The sequence below is a fragment of the Suricata suricatta genome, chromosome 6 (genome assembly GCF_006229205.1).
Source record: "Suricata suricatta isolate VVHF042 chromosome 6, meerkat_22Aug2017_6uvM2_HiC, whole genome shotgun sequence".
Classification (NCBI taxonomy): domain Eukaryota; kingdom Metazoa; phylum Chordata; class Mammalia; order Carnivora; family Herpestidae; genus Suricata; species Suricata suricatta.
The window spans coordinates 64,342,412-64,350,295 of record NC_043705.1 but is presented as its reverse complement, the minus strand read 5'-3'; the positions used below and the strand labels follow the sequence as shown (position 1 = coordinate 64,350,295).

The 7,884-nt window shown below is 38.3% G+C and overlaps 1 long non-coding RNA gene across 4 annotated transcripts in view; it reads right to left on the bottom strand.

Annotated features, from left to right (window-relative positions):
- Positions 1-446: 446 nt before the first annotated feature.
- The window catches only part of LOC115294614, a 273,223-nt gene continuing 265,785 nt past the window's right edge, over positions 447-7,884 (bottom strand). For all 4 annotated transcript variants that reach the window (XR_003909993.1, XR_003909996.1, XR_003909994.1 and 1 more), the window contains exons 2-3: positions 2,003-2,085; positions 447-713 (exon numbers count right to left, since the gene is read on the bottom strand). This is a non-coding gene — a long non-coding RNA (uncharacterized LOC115294614). The remainder of the gene's footprint in view (positions 714-2,002; positions 2,086-7,884) is intronic.

The following is a 7,884-nucleotide window of genomic DNA, read 5'->3' as shown; positions in this document are numbered from 1 at the left end:
CAGGGCAGAGAACGCATCTCTTAATAGAGGACAACAGTGATTTTTACGAGAAGGAAGACAATGATTTATTCCAGTCCTATTTCCTTTTTATTCCTTTGCGAGTGCCTGCAATCCTCCTTGCTTCCGTATATTTAAGCCACGCACACTTCTGTGTTGTGAATTAGAACTCTTGAATCTGAGAACAGTCTAATCTTGCTTACTTTTGAGGAGAAAGCTCTGTTTCTTACACACAGTACTGTAGAGTCCATGGTGGGAATTACATTTTAAAGAATCATAGTACTTTTACTATCCACTTATAATCTGCAAAAGCAAAGCACCAGACTCCCCTCCTCTCTGGAACCCCCAAGATTCTGACAGAGTTTGGGGACTCAGAAGCCAAATGGGAATCATCAGGAGGAGAGACTTCAGTTACACAATCCATTAAATAAAACAATAGAGCCTGCAGCTGAGCTATTAAAAAGAGTAGAGCAATTTTTATTTCAATGGCTACATTTTATTTCCTCTTCTGAGTGACTGTTAACAAAGGGCCGCTGAAAGGACTGGATAAAAAGCAGGCGTCAGATGCAGGATCCATGAGTTAAACAACATTATTAGATACAATTTCATAAAATCTAGTTGCTTTTTTGCTACTAGAAATCATGTCCTTTTGTCAACTTGTGGTCACATCAGCACTTCTCTGATATAATTTGCTCCAGCTGCAGAGCATAGCTGGCCTGCAAATCAAGAACCAGAATGAGGACAGGCAGGAATAACTCAATGGCTTGGATAATGTGCAAATCACTACACTTCTCGCTATTAGTCTACTTTTTTTTTCAGAATATTTGGAAGAGGAAAAATTTATCTTTAGTAAAGCAGCCAATCAGCCACCCTCTTAAGAACTGGTTTGTCTGGTTATCTTCTGAAGCCTAACCCTCTCTGCCGTGTTGCTCTGTAATCATGATATTATGAGTTTAAAAAAAACCACTAAACTTTCTTTGTTTACCATAAGCTGGAAGTCTGAACACCTAATATCAAATAGCTCCTTGTTCTGTTCATCTCTTGTAAAAGATATTCCTTAGATTTAAAAATATTCCTGAGTACTTCTGTTCCTCATTCTTGCATTTTAAGAATGACCTGGATATACAGGTTTACAAATTAATACACATCATTCTATTGTCAGCTAAGTGCAATACATGCCTCAATTCTAGACACAAAAAGATCCAGTTAAAAATGAAATAAAAGACTACTTATTGATTAAGGTATGAATAAAAATGGTAGAGGTTTAACAGTAATTCAGTACTGAACTTCATGCAGATCTGTACTTGATTAGAAACTCTTTGATTTTCAGTGAAATCAAGTAGAATTGGATCCGAATCATTTCACATTTGGCTATAATTGAATACTCAACAATCACTCATGTATGAAAGAAAAACAGTTTCTAAATAAAAGCAAAGTCCAAGTAATCTTGCATATCTGAGGAATCATTATATATGGTGAGCAAGTAAGAATGAACAAAAAAGCATGTACACATATCAGTGTCCCTAATAACAGAGTCCCTAATATCAAGTGTGCAAAGGCAGCACTAGCCAGTTGTTCACCAGTGCAAGTGAGCTGATATTCTCTTTGCATGGCCTGGCAGCCTTCCAGGACCAGGTGCAGTCATAACTGCAAACCCATTATGTAACCTGTCACCTTCTAAAATTCATTGCTGTAGCAAGTACCCACATCCAAAGCTATGGTTGGAATACCCACTTTTCTTTGTAAACTGACCTGGGAAATTTTATGACTACTGAACATGCTTTTAGACACCACAGTTTTAGAAAGAACAAAGATAAGTAATGTGCCACACACCTATGGCACCAAGTCTGTTTTCCTTTTGGCAAAATTAGACAGTGAGATGAGGATCAGTACCATGTCTTTTTCCTTCCTCTTTCCTATCACATGGCAGAGGCAAAGTGGCCAAAACCCAGAGCTCTGTTCACTCCTTCGATTAGAATGGAAACAGTAACATTTTCTGAAATACCTGCAGGTGATTTCCTCCCATCCTAAAAGTTTTAGAAGTTTGCTCCACTTGGATGCAGGTCAGTGAAGTTCATAGCGTCCGACCTATAGAAACAAATAGTAATTTCTGATTGGAGTCTGGGAAAGCTTATCTTTCTCATTTTTCCGAGGTATGATGCCCACACTTTTATTGTTGCTCACTTCTGGGAGGGTGGCAGAATTATGGTTTATTTAAAATAGAATCTTACTTTATTATGATATTGACTAGCTAACATGCACTGCTTAATTATTACATCCAGTGATTCTATTCAAATTAAAGAAACAAAGCGAATAACTCTTACTCCTTTGGGAAAATAAAAACTCACCTGTTGATGACACAAATGTTTTTCGAGATGAATCTTGTCATCTCTAATCACATTCTTTCAATTCAGGCCTTACCTGGCATCTTTATAGGTAGGGTTGGGTACCAAAGGCAGGGCAAAGGAGAGGAGCCTGAAATCTGGGAGGTGACTCTTTAAGGAGGATCAGTTCTTTTATGGTTCTATCCTTATTCCTAGCCCAAAACAGAGCCCTTCTTTTATCATCACTAAACCAGAAACTAGTTGCAGTAGTGAGCAAAATGTGCAGGGAACTTTTATAATGACACCATACACAATTGTGCTAACGGCCACTAAAGGCCACCAAATTGCTACTTCTTTGTCAGATCTTAGGTGCTCCTCTGGTATCCTGAATTCATGTCTAGACAGGGAAGAGAAACAAAAAATAAACAATAGAAAAGCTCTTCTAGCTTTCTATTTTTCAAAAAGGAAAGCATAATTTACTCTGTCCACATTAGAGAAAAGCTGTTCTAAAACCTGTCTTCCTGTGTCCTTTGCATTGCTTGTTCTGTGGCAGTCACAAATCCAACAGGAATACATGTAGCACCGAAGGTCTACTGTAATAATCCAACAATATGCTTAACAATACGGTTTCAAAAATCCTCTATGTGGAAGCTGCATCATCCCACAAAAGTACAAAGAACATTTTTGATCACTGAATATTCTGTTATTGAGGTCTGCTTCAAGAGGTGTTAACCAGCATAGGGATGGTAAGGTATTTCCATCCCACCAGATTTAAAGAATCATAGTTCAAATATTAATATCCAACACCTTGCCAGCCTAGCAGCTATTTGGCCAGTTGCTTTTGCTGGCAGTTAGCCTCCCTTGTAAAAGATAAAGATTTCTGCAACAAAATCTCTGCATAAATTTTAATTTTATTGTCCTTTCTTCCCAGTCTCTATATGCTACATTCTGACTATGTCAGTGGGACACCAGATGATGATGGGAGGGGGAAGACCACATTCGAATATTTTGAGGGTGGAAGTTAACATTATGTATCACAAAACTATTGAGGCAAATTTAATTGCAAAAGTAAATCTAAATGGACAAAAACCAAAGAATTAAAAAAAAGAAAGGAGAAGGAAAAGAAAAAAAGAACAAACCATAGAGAGAGAAGGGAAAACATAAAACCTTGGAACAATTTCTGTTGCTTTATCTAATGTTTTGTCTGCTTTAAACAGATTAGTGAGTCACTGTCTTTTCGTTTTGTTTTATAGGAAATTCTGTTGACTTAAAACACTACTGCCAACATAGACAGCGATACCACAAGTATAGTTTTATGACAGAAATATTTAAAGCAAAAAAAATTATTTCAGAGTCATTCATGTTATTGTGGATGCCTGAATTTTAACAGAACATTCCTGAGGACTCAGTGAGCATCCAGGGGCCAGTTGTCTCTCCCTGAGTCTCCAACAGCCGAGGGCGACCCTACTGTGAGACGGAAGGGCGTGCAGGCTTGATGTAGACGGTGGGCTACTGAGACCACTGGTTGTGATTATTTCCAAATATTTCTTATGTAAATTTTCTTCAAAAAATGTGCACCCACAAAGGTATAGAAGATTCACACACAATTTATGAATATGGTGTTGTGTTGTCATTTCACTGACCATGAATTTAACAATTCTACCTCATGTTGTACTTGTGGTGGTGTTCATGGTATTTGTTTTCAAGTTTGGATGTAAACCTCATAAAATGGGAAATAGCTAAATTAATATTTAACTTATTTGGGATATTGTATGTGTTCTATGATGCAAGTATTTATGGAAAACTCTTGTTTCCCTGCTGGATTGTAAGGCTGACTAAATCACAGATTGTGTCCTGCTTAGATATGCATGTCCTGGTGAACAGCAGAGTTCCTTGCACATAGCAGAATGAGTGAACATTTGCAGAGTTAAAGTGAAATCCAATTGAATTATAATGGTAGGAAGACAGCAGTCATTTGACAATTTTCTAAAACATACAGCTGATAAATGGACAATTTCTAGTATCAAATGGATTAAAGAAATATGAGCTTATATCTTTAGAAGATTCATTTTTTTTTATCTTGGATTTTCAAGTATCTGTGTTCCCACTGATCATAGCTTTCCTGTTAATAGTAATGATTGTCCCCTACTGGGTGTCAGCACCAGCCTAAACATGATGGTAAATGTTTTAGACTCATAAGCTTACTATCTGTTACACTAACCCTTTGACATAGTCATATTCAGTATCATTTTATTCAATGATGAAACTAAAATTCTCAGAGATATCGAACGACTATTTACAGTGTGTGCAGACTGAAAAATGGCCCCTCAGAAGATACCATGATGTAATCTCTGGGCACTGTGAATGTTACCTTATATTGCAAAAGAAAATAATTTTGAAGATGTTATGTGATTAAGAATCTTGAAATGGTGAAATTATTCTGGATCATCCAGAAAATGCCCCAAGTACAGTGACATGTATTATTATAAAAGGAAGGTAGGAGATTTCTCTCTCTCTCTCTCTCTCTGTCTCTGTCTCTCTCTCTCTCTCTCTCTCTCTCACACACACACACACACACACACACACACACACACACCCACACACACACGGAAAGTGAGGAATGGGGAGAAGAAGGAAAAGGAGGCAATGTGAAGACAGAGGCAGAAAATGAAGTGATGCAATCACAAGCCAGTACATTCCAATAGACACCAGAATATGTAAGATGTAAGGGATGGATTCTCTTAGAGACCCCAGAGGGAGCACAGTCCTAGTGACATCTTGATTTTGGTCCTGTGATTCTAATTTCAGACTTCAGGCCTCTGAACCTATAAGAAATAAAATTTCTGTTGCTTTTAAGTCATCACATGTGTGGTGCTTTGTTACAGCAGCCTTGGAGAAAAGAATACACAATTATGGCATTTTGGCAGTAATAATGTTAGAATTTGAATATAGTGTATTAGTATGCTACTGCATTACAAATTATATCACAAAATTAGGTGCTTAAAACAATATTAATTTATTCTCTCACTGTTCTGTAGGTTAGGTATTCAGTGTGGGCTCAACTGTGATTTTTTGCTTAGGGTCTCACCAGGTTGAAATCAGCATGTTAGCCATACTTTCATCTTACCTGGAGGCTCATAGAGGAATCACTTCAGTAGGTTTGGACCACCTGAAAAATCTCCCCATCCTGATGTCATTCCATTAGTAGTCTTATCTATACCTGCAAAATCCCTTTTGCCATTTACATTATTGCCAGCGAATAACACTGGGCAGAGGCCATCAGTGCCAACTTTGTCTATGCTCTTTTCTGTGCCTTAACACACTGCCTTCTAAAGCACTTTGTCTTCAGGGATCTTTAGAAAGCATCCAAAGCAGCTCACTAATGAACATAATGTTGGAGTGAAGGACTTGTTCTTGGAGCCCAAATTTCTTTGCACCTGTTTTCATTTATATTAGTTATGATAACTTGCAGCATTGGTTCATGTCTTAATCCATGAAGTCTTTCCCATTTCCCTACATAAAAGTCCACACAAGCAATAGAGTGATTTCTCTGAGGAACAGCTGGGAGGAGAGATGTAGAAGCGGGAGACAGATCATAGGACACAGATGAGGATTTGCCCAGGAACCTACACAATAAGTTAGATTGGTTCCTCCTGCCTCGCACCCCACCCCGCTGCTTGGAACCCTGGCTAGATTCCCTCAGTGCCCTTGAACCATGATGTGTGCTTCACCTTCTGTATATTTCATTCTAACATCTCTCAAAGGATTGCACTGGGGTTACTGGAGCTACTTTGCTCTTGTAGGGGGTTAGCTGGAAATGCCTGGGAGTTTATGTCTTTCTGCAGTGACATATGGAGTCTGGTAAAAAGATACAGAGCCCAGTCCTTTGCCTTGAGACATGACAAACTCACCTGCTATTTATGCTCCACAGCTTTTTCCGAAATCTGGCTGAGCCTGGAACTATACCTGGTAGTGCCCCTTTTCTCGGTTCCTCTTCCTCTCTATTCTGAACTCCATTAACAGCTTCTTCTGGGAGCACTGCCCTAATAAATAACTTGCCCTTGAAATCTTGGCTCAGGTTTTCCTTCTGGTATGACCTCACCTAGGATATGGAATCCACTTTTCTGGAGCGAAGAGCATTAGGGGCTGTCCACTATAAAAGTCTCCACCTGTCAGGAATAGAGGTTGTGCATGCTGTTTTGTGTGGGTTGTGAAATATAGCCCAGTTATTACCCGACGGCCAGATTCTCTGCTGTGAAATAGATGTCCCTCCTGAGAGTGGGAATCTGTGCTTGACACAGAGGGCATCTGCCCTCTCACAGCAAGCGGTATTGAAGGTCTTCCCTTGGATAGTAGACCTCAAAGCCTCTTCCAGCACCTCTGGGAAAAACCTTGTCCTTGTTTGCCCACTCCTTGAAACTCATTGCCTAAACTGCATATGGCTTTCTTCTGGCTAAGACTGGCTATTTCCCAGTGTATATACATGTAGCGAATGATTAATTTTAAGTGCCTGTATATACAATGGTGAGTACATAAATTCAAGACTGAAAGAGTTTGCTAAAAGTGTTTTAAACATTATTCTAGTTATTTCAAATCTGAATTTGATTCATGATATATGTACAGAATACAAAATGATGATTCACAGATGGACCTACTGAGGACTCTTAACTGCATATTCAGGTGCATTTGAATGATGCTCCAAGAAGAAATAAGGATTCAAGATGAGAGCTAGCATAAAAGGAAAGAGCGGCATGTGAAAAATTATGCCAGAGTTGCCCATTAGAAACTACCAAGAACTTGCAGTTGCCCAAGAATGGGGCAGGGCTCACCTGCTATATTTGGGGAGGGTCCCAAAAGTTTCACCATGGTACCCTAATGCCTCTTACATTCATTAATTCAGCAAGTATACAGTGAAAACCTACTGTTTCAAGACAATTATTAATTAGAGAAAATATCACTCTTCAGGTAATGAAATTATTCCATGGAAATAAGCTAATCACAAACAGCCTTAGAAACTTTAGACCAGCTTCTTTGTGCTTAAGAATGACTATATGACAACAGTTACCAGTCAAACAGGCTCTAAATATCTAGAACTTTCTTAAAGGGATCATATGACTAAGTTCCACTAGGGTAATCTCCCTAATGTAAAGTCATATGATTAAAAACCTTATGATTATGTAGTCAGATAGAAGGAGTTTCTCAGCAGGGTCTATGTAGGCCTTTTATAGAATGGGAAAATTATACCAACATTAGAGAGGGCCATCTGCATTATTCAGTCTACTGATTCAAATATTTATCTCATCCAAAAACACCCTCATGTACACATCCAAAATAATGTTTGATCAGATATCTGAGTACCTTATGGGCCAACAAAGTGGACACATAAAATGAACTATTACAATTTGGTCATTTTTAAAAAATCAGCTCTAATAATCTCTGTCTTTTGAGTGGTTTATGTAAACCATTTACATTGATTGTAGTTAGATATGTGGATTCAGGTTACCATTGTGTATTTTTCTGTTTGTTCCTTGTGTTGCTGGGTTTTTTAATCTATTTCTTTCCC